General features: G+C 41.7%; 1 long non-coding RNA gene across 1 annotated transcript; it reads left to right on the top strand.

The window, feature by feature from the left end:
• The first annotated feature begins 24,813 nt into the window (after positions 1–24,813).
• On the top strand, positions 24,814–26,051 carry LOC123733141 (uncharacterized). Its single transcript, XR_006763619.1, has 3 exons — positions 24,814–24,939; positions 25,069–25,132; positions 26,012–26,051. It is a non-coding gene; the product is annotated as an uncharacterized lncRNA (long non-coding RNA).
• The last annotated feature ends 711 nt before the right edge of the window (positions 26,052–26,762 follow it).

Raw genomic sequence — 26,762 nt, 5'->3', positions numbered from 1 at the left:
GTCTCACTCCACTGGTATTGATGGATGGTATAGGTCTCACACTCTGATGGTATTGATGGTTGGTATAGGTCTCACTCTGCTGGTATTGATGGATGGTATTGGTCTCACTCCACTGGTATTGATGGATGGTATAGGTCTCACTCTCTGCTGGTATTGATGGATGGTATAGGTCTCACACTCTGCTGGTATTGATGGATGGTATAGGTCTCACACTCTGATGGTATTGATGGATGGTATAGGTCTCACTCTGCTGGTATTGATGGGTGGTATAGGTCTCACACTCTGATGGTATTGATGGATGGTATAGGTCTCACACTCTGCTGGTATTGATGGATGGTATAGGTCTCACACTCTGATGGTATTGATGGATGGTATAGGTCTCACTCTGCTGGTATTGATGGGTGGTATAGGTCTCACACTCTGATGGTATTGATGGATGGTATAGGTCTCACACTCTGCTGGTATTGATGGATGGTATAGGTCTCACACTCTGATGGTATTGATGGATGGTATTGGTCTCACTCTGCTGGTATTGATGGATGGTATAGGTCTCACACTCTGCTGGTATTGATGGATGGTATAGGTCTCACACTCTGCTGGTATTGATGGATGGTATAGGTCTCACACTCTGATGGTATTGATGGATGGTATAGGTCTCACTCTGCTGGTATTGATGGGTGGTATAGGTCTCACACTCTGATGGTATTGATGGATGGTATAGGTCTCACTCTGCTGGTATTGATGGATGGTATTGGTCTCACTCCACTGGTATTGATGGATGGTATAGGTCTCACACTCTGATGGTATTGATGGATGGTATTGGTCTCACTCCACTGGTATTGATGGATGGTATAGGTCTCACACTCTGATGGTATTGATGGTTGGTATAGGTCTCACTCTGCTGGTATTGATGGATGGTATTGGTCTCACTCCACTGGTATTGATGGATGGTATAGGTCTCACACTCTGATGGTATTGATGGATGGTATAGGTCTCACTCTGCTGGTATTGATGGATGGTATTGGTCTCACTCCACTGGTATTGATGGATGGTATAGGTCTCACACTCTGATGGTATTGATGGTATAGGTCTCACTGTTAGATGGTATAGGTCTCACAGAGAGAGAGAATAGAGATGTATTTTATAAATGATCTGTTAACTTTATAATATTATCATCATAAATAATGTATTGTTGCTAATGAATTTACAATGTAAAAAAATGGAATAAGACTGGGATACAAGAAATGTGTACTACAAATAAAGATGGCCACTTGTTATAGAACTACAACACCCACTCTTACTGTAAAGTGACAGTACCTTCTCTCTGCTGTCACCCCCCCTGGTGGTAGTCCTGTTCAGAGGAACCTGAGTCTCAGTTGTAGCTGTGGAGAAGAGTTTTGCCAAATCAGTTAAATATGTTTTTTTGTGTTATTAATATTGTAGTCAAAAACAAAAAGGTTAGGGTAAGAAAGTTCTTTACCTTAATACAAAAATACAATATGAATGAATTAGTGACTTCATACTATAAAAGAATGAAAGAGCACATAATGCTATTAATAATGAAGTCAGTTCACCTGTTGTTCTGCAGAAGGAGTAGACACAGGTGGAGGAGAGGAGAGAGGAGAGGAGAGCAGACACAGGACACAGACTGAACAGCAACATCCAACACAGCCCACAGTCTACAGGAGGAGGGGAGGAGGAGGGCTCTGGAGGACTGGTTTCTGGCAACAGACAGTCAGGAGGACTGGTTTCTGGACATAAACACAAGAAAACATGAAGAACTTGATTGAGAAATGTCTGTAAATATATTTTCTATGGCTGTATGTTCTTACCAAATGAAAGTCTGGTGATGACATTTCCATTGTTAGATATGAACGTTTCTACTGTATCGCTAACCCCTTCAAAGTTCAGAAACTTCTTCTTCCAGCTCCCACAGTAGTAGAGTCCCAGGTCAGATTCAGTGATGTTCTCAATCAGTAGATCCCAGAACTGTTGAGAACGCCACAGGAAATAGAAGCGAGGGACAGGATTGTCCATTATATCCTGGTTTGAAACACTGAAACGACCCACATTCTCAATGGAGCTGTTTCTATGCCAATGTGTTTTATCATGGTGTTTGACATCACAGTGAAGAACAACGTTGTCTCCTGGTCTGACTCTCAGCTCCACCTCTGTTCCAGAGATCCCATCCTGACTGGAGGAAACAGCACCTACAGGTAGCAGAGGAACAGTGTTAGGATGAACTGACTGGAGGAAACAGCACCTACAGGTAGCAGAGGAACAGTGTTAGGATGAACTGACTGGAGGAAACAGTACCTACAGGTAGCAGAGGAACAGTGTTAGGATGAACTGACTGGAGGAAACAGCACCTACAGGTAGCAGAGGAACAGTGTTAGGATGAACTGACTGGAGGAAATAGCACCTACAGGTAGCAGAGGAACAGTGTTAGGATGAACTGACTGGAGGAAACAGCACCTACAGGTAGCAGAGGAACAGTGTTAGGATGAACTACACATTGCCATTTGGTTCATCATGAACTTCTCTGCATTTAAAATACAGCAAACAACACTGTCGCAATAACAAATCTAGTCAACCATAAAACCACATCAAGAAATCATCTATCATCCAGCTATAAGGCCCAGTAAAAAAGTTACTCACATAAGAATGCAATCAGAGAAACACACAGACTGTCCATCTGGTGGTCTGATGGTCTGATGGTGACTGTCAGAGAGTAGCTGGGTCTTTGAGTAACAAGGTCTTTGCTGTGTATTTCCATGTTTATGAATAGATGTACTTTACCATGAAAGGACATACGAGCAGCGATTGGTTCGATGGAGAGGAACGTTTTCAGCTTGTTTTCACCTTCTATCTGAAACCCATGTTGTGACATGAAGGGGATTGTCTAGCATCGAGGTAAACAGGTTTCAAACCAATGTATTTAGCTTTGAGGTCGTCTCTGTACTGTAGATAGCAACACCTAACTAGCAGCACCTGGTCAAGTCAACCTGCTGCAACATGATCAACCAAACACTCATTCTGGTGTCAATGTTGACCCTTGAAGGAAAAGACTCTTGAGACAGAGACCTATCATGTGACAGAGACCTATCATGTGACAGAGACCTATCATGAGACAGAGACCTGTCATGTGACAGAGACCTATCATGTGACAGAGACCTATCATGAGACAGAGACCAATCATGAGACAGAGACCTGTCATGTGACAGAGACCTATAATGAGACAGAGACCTATCATGTGACAGAGACCTATCATGTGACAGAGACCTATCATGTGACAGAGACCTATCATGTGACAGAGACCTATCATGAGACAGAGACCTATCATGAGACAGAGACCTATCATGAGACAGAGACCTATCATGAGACAGAGACCTATCATGTGACAGAGACCTATCATGAGACAGAGACCTATCATGTGACAGAGACCTATCATGAGACAGAGACCTATCATGTGACAGAGACCTATCATGAGACAGAGGCTGAAGGTTGGCCTCTATACCTGTATCCTGCCAGTATTAATGTTTGATTGATGAAATGATGAACATCCAGTAATCATAACATTTAAATCTCACCATGATCTGTATGAGCTAATTGAGGCGTCACAAAATGTAGTATTTATCCACAAAACATCTTAGCCTCTCCAATCTTAGACAGCCTGAATTGAAGTCGGCCAGAAACTACAATCAGTTACTACAATAACCATGATGCTCTGGAGCGGATGTGATGGTACAGCTATGCCTATTCTAGTTCTTAATCTCTTTTCATTCAGGATTAGTGGGAAAACAAATAGGACATAGACAGAGAGAGAAATGCACTCATTGTAAAATGTGAGTTCATCATCAGGAGAACAGCTGCACCATGGGTGAACAACTACTTATAACTTGGATGTCCTCTCTTCCTCAGGCCAAACGGTAGACAGAAAGACAGACAAACAGACAGACAGACAGCACCATGGCAACAGCAACAGGAAGTGTGGGTTTCCTGTGTACTGAGAGTGTCTTCTCAGCCAATCAGTGACTAGCTCTTATATGAGTACTGTAATACCAACATCATAATATCAGAATTATCAACATTAGTAGTGGTCAATGTATGTATACCTTTACATGTGTTTACATGTATTTATATATAAATTATGTGGGTATATGGGAGTGTTTGTCCATATGATTGTATATCATTTATAGTGATTGTATATCATATATATCATATATATGTGTGTGGTTGTGGTTTACTCAGCTAGTGCTGCTGCTCTGTAGGGGAGGGGTTAAGGGGGGCCTGGGTTTCAGATCTGAGGGGAGGACTGAGGGGTTAAGGGGGCCTGGGTATCAGGTCTGAGGGAGGTCTGAGGGGCTAAAGAGGGCCTGGATTTCAGGTCTGAGGGGGGGACTGAGGGGTTAAGGGGGCCTGGGTATCAGGTCTGAGGGTTTAAAGAGGGCCTGGATTTCAGGTCTGAGGGGAGGACTGAGGGGTTAAGGGGGGCCTGGGTTTCAGGTCTGAGGGGAGGTCTGAGGGGTTAAGGGGGCCTGTGTTTCAGACAGTTGCTGGGCCTGGTACTGAGAGAGGGGGGAAGATAGAGAGAGTGAGAGAGAGTACAGCAGTTCACATCACTTCAGATCTGAGGGGTAGTTTTCAGGTCTGTAGAAACCACAATGTTTCCATCTACTTGACACGTGATGTGTCAACTGCTTGGCCAGCCACTGTGGAACTGCACGTGTGTGTGTGCGCGCGTGCGTGTGTGTGTGTGTGTGTGTGTGTGTGTGTGTGTGTGTGTGTGTGTGTGTGTGTGTGTGTGTGTGTGTGTGTGTGTGTGTGTGTGTGTGTGTGTGTGTGTGTGTGTGTGCGTGTGTGTGTGTGTGTGTGTGAGCATTCGTGAACGTGCGTTTATAAGTGTGTGTGTGCAAAATACTATGTGACATTATTATTACTTAATAATATGTAATATTTCTCCAGTATGCATGGTATAAAGTGTAGTATTAACAGTCTGTATGAGGGACCAGATACTAGATAGATACTTTATGACGTTGCTTTGACTGAAATAACAAATTCATTCAGCTGTATCAACACTTCTAAGACTCAAGTCATGAGGTGTGACTTCCTCATGTGGTGTGGGTCCATCTCAGTCTGGCTGTGTTCCACATCTGGAGTCTAACATTACCCATCAGACCTTGAGATGGACTAGTTCAAGTCAAGAGGTGTGAACTGTTAACATGAGAGGGCAGGGCAGTAGTTGTGATTGTATCCTTTATGGTTGTGTTTACCTGTTATACTAACTGATATCTGGATCAGAGACCCAGTTACTCTGAAACTGTTACTGAAAGATCCAGTTACTCTGATACTGTTACTGACAGACCCAGCTACTCTGATACTGTTACTGACAGACCCAGCTACTCTGATACTGTTACTGACAGACCCAGCTCCTCTGATACTGTTAATGACAGACCCAGTTACTCTGATACTGTTACTGGCGTAACAATGATCCCAAACCTTTTCCTGGATATAATGTGGTGTGGAACCCCTCTAACAACTCCTATGATCTACTGATTGAGAACATCACTGAATCTGACTTGGGACTCTACTAATGTGGGACTATGGAGAACAAGGTAGTGGATGATGGAGGTAAAGGAGGTATTAAACAGAAAGAGTTGTACCACTATGGAAACATCACCACTAGGATTTCACTTGGTGAGAACAGTTATTATTCTGTCTTTATCTTCTGGCTGTATCTTTAGTATTATTAATATTGTATTAGTATTGGTGTGTCTGGTTTCCATGAATGAGAGGAGGTTGAGTTATTCTACCTTTATTTCAACAAGGAACACAGACTGAGACTATTTTACAGCTGGGCTCTGCGTATACATGTTTACACATACAGTTTAGGGACAATGATTAAGAAACTACACAAGACAAACAAAACCATCACAGATGGTACAGCAACAGATTGTTACCTTTACACATAGGTTATTCCCCTAACAGCACAAGAACTTGCATTACCCGAAACAGTTACAAGCAATACAAAAATAAAAATCCTCCAATAAATATTTAAAATGGGCAAGGGGGACAAGAGTCTCAAGTTTAAGTTTAGTCTGCAGGCTATTCCATAGGCAAGGAGCATAACAGGAAAAGGCAGCCATACCCAACTCTGTGGAAATCACATGGGCCTCAAGTGTAATCCATGCTTGAGACCTGGTTTTAGGAATTATAATTCTAATATTGATGAGTGATGATAAATCAGAAGGTAGTTTATTCAGAGGTGCTTTATAGACAAACACGAAAGCATGTTGTTCTGGTCTCACGGACAGCGAAGTCCAACCCACATGTTGATATAAAACACAGTGGTGAGTTCTGTAGCTAGCACCTGTAATAAACCTAAGTGTGCAATGATAAGTAGCATCCAGCGATTTAAGTGTTGATGCCGTAGCATGTAGATAATATCCCCATAATCTGTAACAGACATAAAAGTTGCACACCTGTTTCTATAGAGGAAGCCTAGCTTGACTTTTAGCCGTTTACCATGTTCGTCAGTATGCATTTTAAAAGACAGTTTATCATCCAACCATATCCCTCACTATTTATATGCAGAGACCTGATTAATTTGAGAACCATCTAAGCTTGAAAGTACAAGTGTATTTTAAATCAACTTTTTGAACCTATTAAAAATCATAAAATGTGTTTCCTTTGCATTTAAAACAAGTTCCAGCTGTATAAAAGACCCTTGTAGTATCTTAAAATCTGTCTCCAATAGTGATAATGCTTGGTCAGCCGTTGAAGCGATAGAGCACATGACAGTGTCATCAGCATATAAATGAATTTAACCCTTCTTATCTCATCACCGATATTGTTGATGTAGAGAGTGAACAGTAATGGACCAAGTATTGAACCTTGTGGGACCCCTTTAACCAACTCCAATGGCTCTGACTGGATGTAGTTGAATCTAACAGCCTGACTTCTATCCTTTAGATAGTCATGAAACCAACGACAGGCATCCAATCCCAGTCCTATTGACGACAGCTTCCCCAAAAGTATTGCATGGTCTACAGTGTCAAAAGCTTTAGATAAATCTATGAACAAGGCGGCACAGTACTTTCTATTAACCAGGGCATTAGTAATATCATTTACAACACGTACAGTGGCCGTAATAGTACTGTGATTAGGTCTGAAGCAAGATTGATTACTAGAAACAGTATTGTTAACAGTTAAAAAGATTGTAAGGAACACCAAAGAAACTGCATCTTATTTTGAATCAATCACCAGAGGCTGATCTAAGGTCATAAAACACAGCCTCCAGTTCATCTGTAAACATTCAATCAGCAGTAGATCATCTAAGGTCATAAAACACAGCCTCCAGTTCATCTGTAAACATTCAATCAGCAGTAGATCATCTAAGAGTGTACTTCTGTTTGTGTTTAATGTTTTGTCCAGACACCAGTCCTCCTGAGTCCTCCTCCTCCTCCCCTCCTCCTGTAGACTGTGGGCTGTGTTGGATGTTGCTGTTCAATCTGTGTCCTGTGTCTGCTCTCCTCTCCTCTCTCCTCTCCTCCACCTGTGTCTACTCCTTCTGCAGAACAACAGGTAAACTCACTTGATTATTAACAGCAGTATGTGCTCTTTCACTCTTTATAACATTAACTCACTCATTCAGTTTGTTGATGTGATGGATTTTAATTGAATAACTAACTATTAAAGTAAGGAACATCCTATAGCCTAATCTACAGTTATTGACTACATTAGAAATATTCTACATGTATTATTTTACTTAGAAAGTCCGTATACACTCACTCTCACTTAATTTGTTTTACTATCAACTCAATCAATCAATCAACCAGTAAAACCTTCTTTCTAATACTCTGGTAAACTAATGTAGAACATGTTAAATTGACAAATCAATATCAGATGTGTTCTTTATTTGGTGTTTTAATGGTGATAACTCTTCCTCTACAGCTGCAACTGAGACGCAGGTTCCTCTGAACAAGACCACGACCAGGGGAAGTGAGAGAAGGGAGAAGCCATAGTCAAATTGAGATTTGTAGTTCTTTGACTGATGGCCAACTTGATTTGTAGTCCATTTTTATTTAAAAACTAAAGGAATAAGCAGTAAAACATAATGATATGATGAATTTCAAGAAATAATCACAATGTACGACTATATATCAGTAATATTAATCAGATTAATTGTAAAATCTCTGTGTTTCTCTCTCTCTCTCTCTCTCTCTCTCTCTCTCTCAGGAGGAAGGAGACCTGTTTTACGCCTCGTTGGATATCCGTCAGGGACAGAGGAGACCAAAGAAGAAGAAGAAGAGACCTATACCATCCATCAATACCAGCAGAGTGTGAGACCTATACCATCCATCAATACCATTAGAATGTGAGACCTATACCATCCATCAATTCCAACAGAGTGAGACCTATACCATCCATCAATACCAGCAGTGTGTGAGACCTATACCATCCATCAATACCAGTGGAGTGAGACCTATACCATCCATCAATACCAGCAGAGTGAGACCTATACCATCCATCAATACCAGCAGAGAGTGAGACCTAAACCAGCTATCAATACCAGCAGAGTGAGACCTATACCATCCATCAATACCAGCAGAGTGAGACCTATACCATCCATCAATACCAGCAGAGTGAGACCTATACCAGCAGAGTGAGACCTATACCATCCATCAATACCAGCAGAGTGAGACCTATACCAGCCATCAATACCAGCAGAGTGAGACCTATACCATCCATCAATACCAGCAGAGAGTGAGACCTATACCAGCTATCAATACCAGCAAAGTGAGACCTATACCAGCAGAGTGAGACCTATACCATCCATCAATACCAGCAGAGTGAGACCTATACCATCCATCAATACCAGCAGAGTGAGACCTATACCAGTCATCAATACCAGCAGAGTGAGACCTATACCATCCATCAATATCAGCAGTGTGAGACCTATACCATCCATCAATATCAGCAGTGTGAGACCTATACAACAATAATAACATTTGGACTCTCTTCCTCAGGCTGAATGACAGCACCATGGCAACAACAACAGAAAGTGTGGTTTTCCTGTGTACAGAGTGTGTCCTCTCAGCCAATCAGTGACTAGCTCTTATATGAGTACTGTAATGCCAACATCATAATATCAGACTTAACAACATTAGTAGTGGTCAATGTATGTATATTGTTCCTAATTTCCTTGCCTAGTTAAATAATGGTTATATGAAAAATAAATAAAATTAAATGTTTACATATAAATGATGTGGGTATATGGGAGTGTGTCCATATGATTGTGTCATGTATGTCATGTATATGTGTGTTGTTGTGGTTTACTCAGCTAGTGCTGCTGCTCTGTAGGGGAGGGGTTATGGGGGGCCTGGGTTTCAGGTCTGAGGGGAGGTCTGTTTCTGCTCCTCGCTCCTGCTGCCTTCTGGGTCGGGAAAACACATGGTGGGTCAGGACATGGTGATACTCATATCAGTTTGTGTTAACTTAACTTTTTATCCAGTGAAGTGATGTGGCATCAGTTTAACCTTTCTAGGGGGTGCGGGACGCTACCGTCCCACCTGGCCAACCTCCAGTGAAATTGCAGAGCACCAAATTCAAAAACAGAAATACTCATTATAAAAATTCATAAATCATACAAGTGTTATACATCTGTTTAAAGATTAACTTCTTGTTAATCCAACCACGGTGTCAGATTTGAAAAAGGCTTTACGGTGAAAGCAAACCATGTGATTATCTGAGAACAGCACCCTGCATACAAATCATTACAAACAGTTAACAGCCTAGTAGAGGAGTTACACAAGTCAGAAATAGTGATAAAATTAAGCACTTACCTTTGATGATCTTCATATGGTTGCACTCACAAGACTCCCATTTACTCAATAAATCTTTGTTTTGTTCGATAAAGTTCCTCTTTATATCTTTATATCCAAAAACCTCTGTTTTGTTCGCACGTTTTGTTCAGTAATCAACAGGCTCAATGGCAGTCACAACAGACAGACGAAAAATCCGAAAAGTAGCAGTAAAGTTCGTAGAAACATGTAAAACGATGTTTATAATCAATCCTCAGGTTGTTTTTAGTCATAATTATCAATAACATTTCAACCGGACAACAGCTTCGTCAATATAAAAGGAAAACAAGAAAGGAGTGCCCTCGGTCTCGCGCATGAAAAACCTCTGGGACACTGCAGTGTCCACTCATTCCAAGTGGTCTTACTCCCTCATTTTTCAGAGTACAAGCCTGAAACAATTTCTAAAGACTGTTGACATCTAGTGGAAGCCATAGGAAGTGCAATTTGAGTCCTAAGTCAATGGATACTGTAATGGCATTGAATAGAAAACTACGAACATGAAAAAATCCCACTTCCTGGATGGATTTTTCTCAAGTTTTCACCTGCCATATCAGTTCTGTTATACTCACAGACATTATTTTAACATATGCATATCCTAGCTTCTGGGCCTGAGTAGCAGGCAGTTTACTTTGGGCATGCTTTTCATCTGGACGTCAAAATACTGCCCCCCTACCCTAGTGAGGTTTTAACATGTTGTGTGTTGTGTTGTTGAATTAAAACCAGGAGTTCATAAGGAGAAAGGGAAGTCCGGAAAAGAAGCAGAGGCCAGTCATTCTCCTTGTCTGTAGTGAATTGAACTCCTCTATCAGAGACCAGTCATTCTCCATGTCTGTAGTGAATTGAACTCCTCTATCAGAGACCAGTCATTCTCCATGTCTGTAGTGAATTGAACTCCTCTATCAGAGACCAGTCATTCTCCATGTCTGTAGTGAATTGAACTCCTCTATCAGAGACCAGTCATTCTCCTTGTCTGTAATGAATTGAACTTCTCTATCAGAGACCACTCATTCTCCTTGTCTGTAATGAATTGAACTTCTCTATCAGAGACCACTCATTCTCCTTGTCTGTAGTGAATTGAACTTCTCTATCAGAGACCAGTCATTCTCCTTGTCTGTAATGAATTGAACTTCTCTATCAGAGACCACTCATTCTCCTTGTCTGTAGTGAATTGAACTTCTCTATCAGAGACCAGTCATTCTCCTTGTCTGTAGTGAATTGAACTTCTCTATCAGAGACCAGTCATTCTCCTTGTCTGTAATGAACTTCTCTTCTTCGTGTCCAATTAGATCAGCATCAAACTGTTGCCATTTGTTATTTTGCCTTTCTTTTTTTGTGCATAGAGATTTTTTAACACAAAGTTTCTACTTTTATCTGAACTTTTTTGTCGCTTCTTTTACAATGTCATTTTCTTTACCATTTGAAAATGTATCCAACATCTTATTGTTATGCATTTTCTATTTTTTATGGATATAATGATCAGGTCTGATTTATAGTTCAAAGTGAGATAATGTCTGATTTATAGCCTGTGTGTATCTTTCCTAAAGCAGCAGGTGTAAAAGTGTATCCACCCTCCAGAGATCTGTATATAGTGACAAGATGCTCATGTCTATGTCTCTAACAATGGGAGTTGTTGTCCTGTGTAGTGATATTCAGAACACCTCCAGAGATCTGTATATAGTGACAAGATGCTCATGTCTATGTCTCTAACAATGGGAGTTGTTGTCCTGTGTAGTGATATTCAGAACACCTCCAGTTGCAGTAGAAAGCTGTTATTGTGATATGAAGATACAGAATTCTGACCTTAGTTGGCTAGCGTCTGTAAGCTGTTAGTGTCTTAATGACCGTTCCACAGGTGCATGTTCATTCATTGTTTATGGTTCATTGAACAAGCATGGGAAACAGTGTTTAAACCCTTTACAATGAAGATCTGTGAAGTTATTTGGATTTTTATAAATTATCTTTGAAAGACAGGGTCCTGAAAAAGGGACATTTCTTTTGTTGCTGAGTTTCTCTCTCTCATCTCTCTTCCTCCTCCCTTGTGTCCTTCTCCCAACTAAGTCTGTCAGTAAGTAAGCTCTCTCTCTCTCCCTCCCCCTCCTGAGAAATACTGCTAGGCTATATGACTTCTATAATGTGACACACTTTTAAGCAGACAAGATCAGTGGTTAAACCCACCTAGCTACAGGAAACACTGACATTAGAAAAACTCCACAGGAAACTGCTGACAGAGCAGCAAGGTTTCACATAGTGTGTGTTATAATATCACCTCTAACTTTCTACTGCTTGAGTTCACCTCTTATAGAATATTGGCTTAATGTTCCAGCACCTAAATATAAACAGTACCAGCACCCAAAATGAGTACTGAGCAGGAGAAGGGGGGATGTGGTATAGAAGCTAGAGGTCTGTTACCCAAGTCAACTCAACAGGTCTGATGCTATATGTCAGGGTCAGGCTGGGCTGGGACAAGAGAGGAAAAGGTTACTGGTTATGATGACATCACTGGTGAGCAGTCAGTGATACAAAAATGAAGAGGAGAGGAGAGGAGAGGAGAGGAGAGGAGAGGAGAGGAGAGGAGGGAGAGGGGAGAGAAAAGGAGAGAGAGAAGAGGAGGATGGGAGAAAGGGGAGAGGAGGTACTGTTTGTCTCCCACCGTTCCACTCAGAGGACTCAACCTTCTGTTATCAAGTGGGCGTTTCCACTATATTTAGTATACCAGTCATTTCAGTGAAGGGAACAAGTGCACACTTTAGCATAAAGGAGAGATAATTAGGACAATGCTTCTTTCTAGTCTACAGTCCTGAGTCTGTGACACCAGATTACCACCTAGTGGTCATAAGAGGAACTGTCCTGTCAGTGTGTTTTTACTGCTGGCTCAAAACAACACATGAACTGCATACATGATATGATTAATGTGTGAGTACTAAAAGCATATGAATATAGTATATTATCCTGTTAGGGCTAGGGGGCAGTATTTGCACGGCTGGATAAAAAAATGTACCCGATTTAATCTGGTTACTAATCCTACCCAGTAACTAGAATATGCATATACTTATTATATATGGATAGAAAACACTCTAAAGTTTCTAAAACTGTTTGAATGGTGTCTGTGAGTATAACAGAACTCATTTGGCAGGCAAAACCCTGAGACATTTTCTGACAGGAAGTGGATACCTGATGTGTTGTATTACCTTTAAACCTATGCCATTGAAAAACACAGGGGCTGAGGAATATTTTGGCACTTCCTATTGCTTCCAATAGATGTCACCAGCCTTTACAAAGTGTTTTGAGTCTTCTGGAGGGAGATCTGACCGAACAAGAGCCATGGAACGATGATGGCCCATTAGACACCTGGCGCGCGAGTTCATGTTGGGTACCCTCGTTCCAATACGTTATAAAAGAGAATGCATTCGTCCACCTTGAATATTATTCATGTTCTGGTTAAAAAGGCCCTAATGATTTATGCTATACAACGTTTGACATGTTTGAACGAACGTAAATATATTTTTTCCCCTCGTTCATGAAGTGAAGTCCGGCGGGCTTAGATCATGTGCTAACAAGACGGAGATTTTTGGACATAAATGATGAGCTTTTTTGAACAAAACTACATTCGTTATGGACCTGTGATACGTGGAAGTGACATCTGATGAAGAGAATCAAATGTAATGGATTATTTACATAGTATTTTCGATTTTAGATCTCCCCAACATGACGGCTAGTCTGTATCGCAACGCGTATTTTTCTGGGCGCAGTGCTCAGATTATTGCAAAGTGTGATTTCCCAGTAAGGTTATTTTTAAATCTGGCAAGTTGATTGCGTTCAAGAGATGTAAATCTATAATTCTTTAAATGACAATATAATATTTTACCAATGTTTTCTAATTTTAATTATTTAATTTGTGGTGCTGACTTGACTGCCGGTTATTGGAGGGAAACGATTTCCTCAACATCAATGCCATAGTAAAAATCTGTTTTTGGATATAAATATGAACTTGATAGAACTAAAAATGCATGCATTGTCTAACATAATGTCCTAGGAGTGTCATCTGATGGAGATTGTAAAAGGTTAGTGCATCATTTTAGCTGGTTTTATGGTTTTGGTGACCCTGTCTTTGAATTGACAAAACATTACACACAACTCTTGTAAATGTACTGTCCTAACATACTCTAAATTTATGCTTTCGCCGTAAAACCTTTTTGAAATCGTAAAACGTGGTTAGATTAAGGAGATGTTTATCTTTCAAAGGGTGTAAAATAGTTGTATGTTTGAAAAATTTGAATTTTGACATTTATTTGGATTCAAATTTGCCGCTCTTGAAATGCACCTGCTGTTGATGGAGTGCACCACGGGCTAGCCCATAGAGGTTAAAGTATATTTATTATATATGTGGGTCTGATAAGGAAACACTTTATGTTTGCTGTTTTATCACTAAGAACATTGGTCACTATGTAACCAAACACATGTGAAACCTCATGATGTCAGTGATAAGAAGTGTTTAAAAAGGTGGGTTCTGAACCCTGTAGACTACTGCACTACTTCTCAAGAAGACCAGAGTCATTTCAGAATGAAGACTGCTATAGTTCTGATGGTGTTGCTGTTCTGTCTGTCTGGGGCCTGGACTCAGGGAGAGAGTGGAGGGGTGACTAGTAGTTCTGTCTGTCTGTCTGTCTGTCTGTCTGTCTGTCTGTCTGTCTGTCTGTCTGTCTGTCTGTCTGTCTGTCTGTCTGTCTGTCTGTCTGTCTGTCTGTCTGTCTGTCTGTCTGTCTGTCTGTCTTGTCTGTCTGTCTGTCTGTCTGTCTGTCTGTCTGGGGAGGGTCAAGGGTCAAGGTGCTGAGCTGGACCTCTGGGCTGAGCTGATGTCTGGTGTCACTGATGGAATCATTAATGATCAATAACCCCTTGACCACTGGGAAATAAAAAACTGCAGGGGAAATCACACAAGACTGACAGCCTGTGAGTTTATTAAAAGCATTCAGTGATTACATGGCAGTTTAGAGAGCAACAACATAACAATAATCTACTTCATAATCAATAATCAATATCATAACATTTATAATCAATAACATCATTATCTATATACTACTAACAACATAACAATAATCTACATCATAATCAATATCATTACTTTCAAAATCAATAATCAATATCATAACATGTATAATCAATAATATAATTAACTCTATACTAATAACAACATCATAAGAATAATCGATATCATAATCAATATCATAACATTCATAATCAATAACATCATGAGAGGTAAACAACAACAACAACAACAAACCAAAATGACTTGAGGAAAAGATGACCCCTTTATTAAAATGTTTTTCAAAATGCAAAGAATGACCAGATGATTATAATAATACATGGACTAATAATGGAAACACTTCAAGATAAAGAATCTAAGAGACACTAAATAAGATAAAGAATCTAAGAGACACTAAATAAGATAAAGAATCTAAGAGACACTAAATAAGATGAACAATCTAAGAGATACTAAATAAGATAAAGACAAAAATCTATAAATTCTGGAACACAAAACAAACATATTTGAGCAACCCTCTTAAAATAATCAAAACCCCAAGTTACCATGTTGCAGTCACTCCTTTTAAATTTCTTCCAAGGTTCTAGAAAGATAAACTAATTCTGAACTTGTTATTAAAATTAGAACCACTTCAGGTTTGTCACAACATTTTAAACACCAGTCCATTGCTGACCATCGATTTAAAACACAAAACTGACCTAAGATCAGCATGTAGGGTCAGCTTCATTCTACTCCTACTCCGTCCCCTGGGCTGCTCTCTCCTCTCCCGGTCCAGCTTCAGCTCTGGAGCTCAGAGAGAATATCTCCATGGCATTGACATAAAGATCCATGCTGCTCACCCTGTTCACTCTCTTCTGCCTCCTGGTGGGCTAGGGAGACACAGCACCAACAGTCAGACATTTACTGGTAATATCTCTCTCTCTCTCTCTCTCTCTCTCTCTCTCTCTCTCTCTCTCTCTCTCTAAAAGATACAAAACTTGATGATCACATAAAATAAAGTGAATGATTCAGACCAATTCTCTACCATACGAACAGATACAGACCAATTGTCCACCATACCATCAGATACAGACCAATTATCTACCATACCAACAGATACAGACCATACCAATAGATACAGACCAATTATGTACCACACCAATAGATACAGACCAATTGTCCACCATACCATCAGATACAGACCAATTCTCTACCATAACAACAGATACAGACCATACCAAAAGACACAGACCAATTATCTACCATACCAATAGATACAGACCAATTCTCTACCACACCATCAGATACAGACCAATTCTCTACCATACCATCAGATACAGACCAATTATCTACCATACCAACAGATACAGACCAATTATCTACCATACCATCAGATACAGACCAACTCTCTACCATACCAACAGATACAGTCAGTCATTAAACAAAGAAAGTCTAACAAACTAATCTTCCCCAATACGAATGGAAATATCAGTCTGATCAAAGACAAACATTTACTTCAAATGACTTGTAACGTCTGAGTAAATGTCTTTACCTTGTAGTACAGGTAGGAGGTGGTGATACCTGTCAGTAGGATCAGCAGCACTACAACGTGTCTGATGATGAAGGCTGGCAGAGGAGAGGCTGCAAACAGAAACACCTTTGATGAGGGGACTGATCCTCATCAGATAGATCTGTGGGAAATCTGTCAATGACAAAGTTTTAAGTCTGGTTCGTGTTCAGTTACCTGTGACGGTGAGGGAGAGGAGCTCACTCTCAGAGGAGAAGTTATGAGAGACAACATAATTGTCATAAACACAGCTGTAGTTCCCTTGGTGGGAGTCATCTGCAGCAGGGAAGAGGAAGGCAGTAGAGTGATTGACAGCTGGCTGGGTCTGGGTTCTGTTGGAGCCGGTGAACATGAGGAGGAAGGAGCCTCCTGGGTACTGTGGCTGAGTGGAGCAGGTGATGGTGAAGTTGTAGCCCCTGAACATCTCGGGCCCCTGGTGGCCCCTGGAGACCCCTCCCATTGAGTCAGTCAGGGAGATATCAGGCTGGAACAGGAGATCTGTAACAATAAAAGAGAACAAGAAAAACCTCTTCAACTAGTTTCCTATAGATATGACAATAACATCAGCATGTAACAGTGCTAGCCACCCTCCCTCACAGGGCATCATGAGTAGTGGGCCTACAGTCACTGAGACAACATATGTTGATATCAGGCTTAAGCAGGACATCTGGAACAAGAGGAGAGAAAAAGAAAACGTAGCTCCTCAACTACTTTCCTCATTTAGATATGACAATAACATGACATGTGACAGTGGTAGAGAGTAGAGACGTTCACTGAGATAACTCTCAAATACAAAAGCATTCTGGGATATTTAAGTTGTATTTGATTCCTACTTGACTGAGTGATCTATTTAGTAAAGCAGACTGACAAGCTAAACAGTCATCATGGGAGGTGCAGAGGAAGTTGTATGAATGAAGGAAATCAGTTGAATAATATTATAATATCTTGTTGTTACCTGAGCAGATCACTGTGAGTCCAGGAAGGAGATCATATCCTCTCCAACACCCCCTCAGTGAAGGCTCAGACCCAGAACAGGAAGCTCCAAACCCTCTAGTGGTGTTTCCAGGTAGAACTGAAACAGTGGAGTCACAACCCAGCTGTCTACACTCTACTACAGCTACATCCCCCAGTAATCATCTCCCACAGTCCTCCACTCTCCCTGGTCGTACTGCTCCACTCCACCAGCACAGCGACTGCCTCCCCCCACCAGCCTCACATCATCAGGCTCTGAGAAAAGAAAAGAGAGAGACAGTAATCTTACTATTTTCTCACTAAAACACACCTATATTGTCTCTCATATTCTTCACTCCAGGTCAGAAACAATGTTATTTGAGTGACAAACTACGCAGACGAGACCATTCTGTATACTTCTGGCCCTTCTTTTGACACTGTGATAACAAACCTTCAGACGAGCTTCAATGCCATACAACTCTCCTTTCGTGGCCTCCAAATGCTCTGAAACGCAAGTAAAACTAAATGCATGCTCTTCAACCGATCGCTGTCCGCACCTGCCCGCCCGTCCAGCATCACTACTCTGGACGGTTCTGACTTAGAATATGTGGCCAACTACAAATACCTAGGTGTCTGGTTAGACTGTAAACTCTCCTTCCAGACTCATATCAAACATCTCCAATCCAAAATCAAATCTAGAATAGGCTTCCTATTTCGCAACAAAGCATCCTTCACTCATGTTGCCAAACAGACCCTCATAAAATGGACTATCCTGCCAATCCTTGACTTCGGCGATGTCATTTACAAAATAGCCTTCAACACTCTACTCAGCAAATTGGATGCTGTCTATCACAGTGCCATCCGTTTTGTCACCAAAGCCCCATATACTACCCACCACTGCGAGCTGTACGCTCTCGTTGGCTGACCCTCGCTTCACATTCGTCGCCAAACCCACTGGCTCCAGGTCATCTATAAGTCTTTTCTAGGTAAAGCTCCGCCTTATCTCAGCTCACTGGTCACCATAGCAGCACCCACCCGTTGCACGCGCTCAAGCAGGTATATTTCACTGGTCACCCCCAAAGCCAATTCCTCGTTTGGCCGCCTTTCCTTCCAGTTCTCTGCTGCCAATGACTGGAACGAATTGCAAAAATCATTGAAGCTGGAGACCCATATGTCCTTCACTAACTTTAAGCACCAGCTGTCAGAGCAGCTCACAGATCCATGCACCTGTACATAGCCCATCTGTAAATAGCCCATACAACTACCTCATCCCCATACTGTTATTTATTTTTTTGCTCCTTTGCACCCCAATATCTCTACTTGCACATTCATCTTCTGCACATCTATCACTCCAGTGTTTAATTACTAAATTGTAATTATTTCGCCACTATGGCCTATTTATTGCCTACCTCCCTTATCTTACCTCATTTTCACACACTGTATATAGACTTTTATTTCTCTATTGTTCTACTGTATTATTGACTGTATGTTTTGTTTATTCCATGTGTAACTCTGTGTTGTTGTATGTGTCAAATTGCTACGCTTTATTTTGGCCAGGTCGCAGTTGCAAATGAGAACTTGTTCTCAACTACACTACCTGGTTAAATAAAGGTGAAATTAATAAAATAAAATTGACTGTATGTTTGTTTATTCCATGTGTAACTCTGTGTTGTTGTTTATGTTGCACTGCTTTGCTTTATCTTGGCCAGGTCGCAGTGGTAAATGAGAACTTGTTCTCAACTAGCCTACCTGGTTAAATAAAAAAAAAATGTTTCTTACCTGAGCAGGTGAGTCCAACACCATTACCAGGTAGACAGGTGTTGTTTTCTCTGTCTGAGGTGTCACAGTCCAGGAGAAGGGACTCTTTGCCTTTACACTGGAACTCTTTATCCCAGGTCTGACCCTCACCTTCTCCATAGAGCCCCCCCTGTAGAGCTGCAGGAGCCCCACAGCCAATCTCCCCACAGACTACCTCTGCATCCTGCCGGTCAAAGTCAGCTTCACACACTGAGGCCCAGGACTGATTGGACTTCACCTCCACTCTCCCAGAGCAGAGACCAGCTCCATCCACAAGCCGCACAGACTCTGGAGAAAAAGACTTGGTTGAACATTCAATCAGTTTTGTTGATGACACTGTCAAGGACTAAACACAAATATGTTGGATAAAAGATTGTAGTTTGCTATGTTTGATACTGTAAGAGGTAGAAATGTGTTCTTAGTCACTCAGGATAGGGTTGGGAATAATGCAGGCAGGAGACAGGAATAAGTTCACTTCACTTTATAGAAAATAAACAGCTGGACATCCATCAGGCAGCTTCACTTCAGTACCATCTGAACTACAATGATCTGCCCATGAACATCTCCCATAAACCAAGATGACAAACACAAATATAATGTTTAAATACATCTGACATCTCTCCCTCTATTTAAATGAAATAAAAACACATAAAACATGATACATGGTAATATTGTATAATGTATAAATAAATCTCTCAATATGACCAGTCTCTTACCTGAACAGATCACGTGATGATAATATCCACCTTCACATGTGTAGGTTTTGGTGACACACTGTCTTAAAGTAGACTCATGTCCATTACAACTACTCTCTAGTCTGACTCCTCCTCTTCCCTCTTTAACCAGAGGTCTAGATTCAGCTACAGGATTCCCACAGTCCAGCTCTCTACACACAACCTTAGTCTCTCTCATGCTCCACCACCCAGGACATAGACCCAACCACTTTCCTTTATAAAATACTTCCACTGTCCCAGAACAGGAAGTGGTCCCATTCACCAGTCTGACTGAGTATTCAGCTGTAAACAGCAGAGAGGAAAACACAGTGGTGAGGACAGATGATGACAGTGATTCTGTTATTCTAACAGCAGTAGTGCTTTGTGGTTGACAAGTATTAGTAGTTCCATAAAACACTACTTGTTATTGGGGTTTAGAATGGTTTGTATGGACACATGAATTTCTCCATGTGGGATAATAAAGTTGACTAATATTGAACTGCTATAATCACTGTAGATTTATACTCTACCTACCTGGTGGACTGACGATTTGAGCCTGGAGATCTGAGGAGAAAGAGAGAGACAGAGGAGAAAGAGAGAGAAAGAGACAGAGAGATAGAGAGAAACAAAGGAGAAAGGGAGGAGTCAGAGGAAGAGAGAGACAGAGGTTAAATGAACATCAACATGACCTTTCAAGATGTGATGGGGAAGATAGGCTTATCGTTGGTATGGTGCAACAACACCCATGTGTACATACACTATATATACAAAAGTATGTGGACACCCCTTCAAATTATTGGATTCTATTTCAGCCACACCCCTTCCTGACAGATGTATAAATCAAGCACTCAGCCATGCAATCTCCATAGACAAACATTGGCAGTAGAATGGCCTTAATGAAGAGTTCAGTGACTTTCAACGTGGCACAGTGATAGGATGCCACATTTCCAAGTCAGATGGTCAAATGTCTGCCCTGCTAGAGCTGCCCAGGTCAACTGTAAGTGCTGTTATTGTGAAGAGGAGACGTCTAGGAGCAACATAGAGCATAAAAATCGTCTCACTACCAATTTCCAAACGGCCTCTGGAAGCAACGTCAGCACGTGAACTGTTCGTTGAGAGCTTCATGAAATGGGTTTCTATAGCCAAGCAGCCACACACAAGCCTAAGTTCACCATGCACAACGCTAAGGGTCATCTGGAGAGATGTAAAGCTCGCCTCCATTGGACTCTGGAGAAAACACGTTCTCTGGAGCGATGAAAACATGTTCTGAAAACACATTGTCTGGAGCGATGAAAACACGTTGTCTGGAGCGATGAAAACACGTTTTCTGGAGCGATGAAAACACGTTGTCTGGAGCGATGAAAACACGTTGTCTGGAGCGATGAAAACACGTTGTCTGGAGCGATGAAAACACGTTGTCTGGAGCGATGAAAACACGTTCTCTGGAGCGATGAAAACACGTTGTCTGGAGTGATGAAAACACGTTGTCTGGAGCGATGAAAACACGTTCTCTGGAGCGATTAAAACATCTTCTCTGGAGCGATGAAAACATGTTCTCTGGAGTGATGAAAACACGAGACCTTGTCTGGCCTGCACATAGTCCTGAGCTCAAACGCCGATGAGTCAGGTCTAATCGCACAACATCAGTGCCCAACCTCACTAATGCTCTTGTTGCTGAATGGAAGCAAGTCCCTGCAGCAATGTTCCAACATCTAGTGGAAAGCCTTCCCAGAAGAGTGGAGGCTGTTATAGCAGCAAAGGAGGGACCAACTCCATATTAATGCCCATGATTTTGGAATGAGATGTTAGATGAGCAGGTGTCCACATACTTTTTGTCATGAAGTGTACATTCCCCTTCCATGCAATGTGTAAGAGGAGTTTAAATCTAATTTAATACATTTGCTTTTGTCAGTTTTTTAAATCATTAATTTCAGAGGTCAGGGTCAAGCTGAGCCGGACCAAGAGTGGAAAAGGTTACTGGTTATGATGGCATCACTGGTGAGAAGTCAGTAATGAAAAGATATTCAGTTGACTGCATGTTAGTCTGTCAGCCCTATCTCTGATGACATCTCCCTTTCTCTCCTCCCCTTCCCTTATCTCTCTCTCTCTCTTCTTGACATATAGCATCAGGCCTGTTGATCTTGACTCAGGTAACAGACCTCTATCATCTACACCCCTCCCTTCTCCATCTGTAACATAAGACCAATATAAAACATATTATACAATGGGTGGGTCTAATCCTGAATGCTGATTGGTTGAATCCGCATTCAAGCCATTGTCTATTCCACAAGTTACCACCGGCTAAATCTATGTTGTTTAAATGCTTATTTACTCTGTTCCATCTGATTGTACAATCCACTGTCTCATCAGCCCAGCCAAGCAACTTATAAACTTTATCTCTACTATAAAAAGCATCTAGATATTATCTCACATTTTTTAAGACTAACATTTAGTTTTCAACATTAGAGATTTGTATAAACCTGCTGTCTGTCTCTCCAGCATTTACAACATTGTTTCAATATTCAAATTCAAATCTCCAGCTGTCCCATAGTATTGAAAATGTCGGGAGTCGGGACGAGACAGACACGCAGGCAGCGATTCTCAGTTTAAATCATGAATCAGCATAATGTTTATGGATATATACAAAGAAAGATCATTTGATAACAGGTAAAACCAAACAAAGTGCAGCTAGTTTGCAGTGTTTCCAGCTTCAGTTTGAAGTGACTGTGTTAGCTGTGTCGTTGGCTAGCTCCTCTGAAAAACAGTGTCCTGACGAGTGAGAACATTTTCTATCCCAAGTGAAATCGTGCCTCATTACTTTGCCAGCCAGTATGGCAATGGAACATTTAGAACGAACGACTGGGTCGCGTCCATAGATACAGAACAAAAAGACTGAACGACTGGGTCGTGTCCATAGATACAGAACAAAAAGACTGAACGACTGGGTCGCGTCCATAGATACAGAACAAAAAGACTGAACGACTGGGTCGTGTCCATAGATACAGAACAAAAAGACTGAACGACTGGGTCGCGTCCATAGATACAGAACAAAAAGACTGAACGACTGGGTCGCGTCCATAGATACAGAACAAAAAGACTGAACGACTGGGTCGCGTCCATAGATACAGAACAAAAAGACTGAACGACTGGGTCGCGTCCATAGATACAGAACAAAAAGACTGAACGACTGGGTCGCGTCTCTGGCAGCAACCGAACCAATAGAACGAACGACCAGCCAGCTTGGGTAGCAACCCTAGATTTGTGTCGGGACTATATCTTGTGGAAAGATGAAATAGTATGAATAAATTCATCAAAATAATATTGTTAATCATTAATTGAATATGTTGTTAACCCGTTATATAAAAGTGATAATGCCCTCGAAGCCGGTGACTGGAGGATATATTGACCCGGTTTGCCTGCCCTCGACGAACAACGGGCGGCAGCGTAGTCTAGTGGTTAGAGTGTTGGACTTGTAACCGAAAGGTTGCAAGTTTGAATCCCTGAGCTGACAAAGTAAAAATCTGTCGTTCTGCCCCTGAACAAGGCATTTAACCCACTGTTCCTAGGCCATCATTGAAAATAAGAATTTGTTCTTAACTGACTTGCCTAGTTAAACAAAAGGTTAAAAAAATAACACCTGAGGGCATTATCATTTAAATATATACTTTCATTCATTTACATAGAGACATATACAATCAGTCATTGACACTGAATATACAACAGTCAGATGCATGACACCATCACACCTTAACTGACATTAGTGTCTGTCCCCAGATGGACAGTGTTGGGTTCCAGTTTGAAATATTTTACTAGAAGTTAATGGTTACATGGATGAGAAAATGTACACGCTGGGATCAATGGAGGTTGTATAAGTGCCAGGGCCCTGAAAAGGAACTAAGTAAGGGAAAAGGGAATCACATGGTTGAAGTCACTGATAAGGGTGGATAACTGTGGATTATTGAGGAATTTATGGGCCGAAGTCAGGTCAGAGGTCAGGTCAGAGGTCAGAGGTCAGGTCAGATGAAGAGAGAAAAGAACAGCTGTAACTAAAGTCCAGTCTAGCAACAGAGATGTATTGGCTGTCCTGATGTGTAAGGAGGATACTCAGCATGTTATAAATATGGGTTGGTGTAAACAGGTCTTTGTCTTATGAAGCTGTGTGACCCAGTGGGTGAATAAACTTGGTTTGATATGACAAACTGTTAAGCGGATCAGATCAGTGGTTAAACCCACCTACCTACAGGAAACACTGACATTAGAAAATCTCCACAGGAAACTGCTGACAGAGCAGAAAAGTTACACATAGTGTGTGCTATAATATCACCTCTAACTTTCTACTGCTTTAGTTCACCTCTTATAGAATATTGGCTGAATGTTCCAGCACCTAAATATAAACAGTACCAGCACCCAAAATGAGTACTGGTGAGGTCTCATGTTAGAGCAGGAGAAGGGGGGATGTGGTGTAGAAACTAGAGGGACAGAAGATGAGAGAAGAAGAGATGGGGGAGAAGAGGAGAGGAGGGAGAAGAGGAGAGGAGTGAGAAGGGGAGAGGGGGCAAAGAAGAGAGGGGGGAGAAAAGGAGATGGGGAGAAGAGGAGAGGGGGGAGAAGAGGAGAGACGAAGAGGAGAGGGAGGAGAAGAGGAGAGAAGAAGAGGAGAGGGGGAGAACAGGAGAGAAGAAGAGAGGGAGGAGAAGAGGAGAGGGGGGAGAAGAGGACAGGGGGAGAAGAAGAGAGGGGCAGAAAAAAAAGTTTTTGCTTTGTAATTATTGGGTATTGTGATGTCATTATGGGGTATTGTGATGTCATTATGTTGTATTGTGTGTAAATTGATGATAAAAAAAACAATTGAATACATTTTAAAATAAGGCTGTAACATAACACAATGTGAAAAAAGTCAAGGGGTCTGAATAATTTCTGAATGCACTATTTCCCATGCAAATAAAGCTGCTTTGAATTGAATTGAGACGAGAAATGAAAATCAATATGACCTTTCATGATGTAAAGGGGAAGACAGGCTTATCGTTGGTATGATGCAACAACACCCATGTGTACATACATTCCCCTTCCATGTGAACCTCTCTTTGCAGATGAGTTTACAGTATACCTAATTTAACACATTAGCTGTCGTCTGTTTTTTTTTTCTCAATCATTCAGTTCCATAGGTCAGAGGTCAATCCAAAAGTGGAAGAGTGCAAAAGATTACTGGTTATGATCACTGGTGAGAAGTCAGTCTTGAAAATATATTCTGTTGACGTACATCCCCCTCACTCTTTCTCTCTCCTCCACAAATCTCTCTCTCCCCTCCCCTCTTTCTCTACTACTCTCTCCTCTGCCCTACCCATCTCTCTCTCTCTCTCTCTCCTCTGCCCTACCCCTCTCTCTCTCTCTCTCTCTCTCTCTCTCTCTCTCTCTCTCTCTCTCTCTCTCTCTCTCTCTCTCTCTCTCTCGCTGACATATAGCATCAGGCTTGTTGATCTTGACTCAAGTCATAGACCTCTAGCTTCTACAACCCCCCTCCCCTTCTCCTACTCTAACATTAGACCAAAATAATATATTATATATAATCACATTCATTTACATAGAGACATATAGAATCAATCATTGACACACTGATTATACAACATTCAGATGCATGACACCATCACACCTTAACTGATGTTAGTGTCTGTCCCCAGATGGACAGTGTTGGGTTCTAGTTTGAAGTACTTTCTATACTAGAAGTTAGGCTATATGACTTCTATGTCATTAGTTCAATAGGTTTTTGATGTGAGATAAACTTCTTAGCAACATATCTCTGATCAGTGTCACGTCCTGACCATAGTAAGATGTTATTTTCTATGGTAGAGTAGGTCAGGGCGTGACAGGGGGTGTTTTTCTATGTTTTGTATTTCTGTGTTCATGTTCTAGTTTTGTATTTCTATGTTGCTTTTGTTTGGGATGATCTCCAATTAGAGGCAGCTGGTCCTCGTTGTCTCTAATTGCAGATCATACTTAAGTAGGGTTTTTTCCACCTGGGTTTGTGGGAGATTAATTTTGAGTAGTGTATGTTTCACCTCTGCGTTGTTTTTGACATTCAGTTTATTTATGTATTGCATAGTTCACAGAGTAAATAAAATGTGGAACGACATACACGCTGCACTTTGGTCCGCTTCTCCTTTCGACAACCGTGACAGAATCTCCCACCACCAAAGGACCAAGCAGCGTGCCCAGGAGGAGCAGGGATCCTGGGCCCGGGAGAGGAAAGAATGGAGGACGTCCTGGACATGGGCGGAGGTAATGACAGGGGACAAGACCCTGCCATGGAAGCAGGGGGAGACAGCGAGGGAGGAACGGCAACGTTATGAGGAACTAGCACGGCAACGACGGAAGCTCGAGAGGCACACGGGGAGATTGGCAGAGTCAGGGTGGAGACCTGAGCCAACTCCCCGTGCTTACCATGGGGAGCGAGTGAAGAAGCAAGCACCATGTTATGCGGTGATGCGCACTGTGTCGCCAGTGCGCATTCACAGCCCGGTGCGATCTGTGCCTGCGCCCCGCATTTGCCGTTCTAGGTTGAGCATCCAGCCAGGACGGGTTGTGCTAGCCATAAGCTCCAGACCTCCAGTGCCCCTCCACGGCCCAGTATACCCTGTGCCTGCTCTGCGAACCCGGCCTCCAGCAATGTTCCCTAGTCCAGAGCTCTCAGCGAAGTTCCCCAGTCCGGAGCCTCCAGCGACGTTCCCTAGTCCGGTAAGACCTGTTCCGGCTCCATGTACGAAGCCTCCAGTGATAATCCATGGCCCGGAGCCTGTATGGATAATCCATGGCAAGAAGCCTGTAGGGATGATCCATGGCCCGGGGCCTGTAGA

The sequence above is a fragment of the Salmo salar genome, unplaced genomic scaffold (genome assembly GCF_905237065.1).
Source record: "Salmo salar unplaced genomic scaffold, Ssal_v3.1, whole genome shotgun sequence".
Taxonomy (NCBI): Eukaryota; Metazoa; Chordata; class Actinopteri; order Salmoniformes; family Salmonidae; genus Salmo; species Salmo salar.
This window is presented reverse-complemented; position numbering and strand designations above follow the sequence as displayed.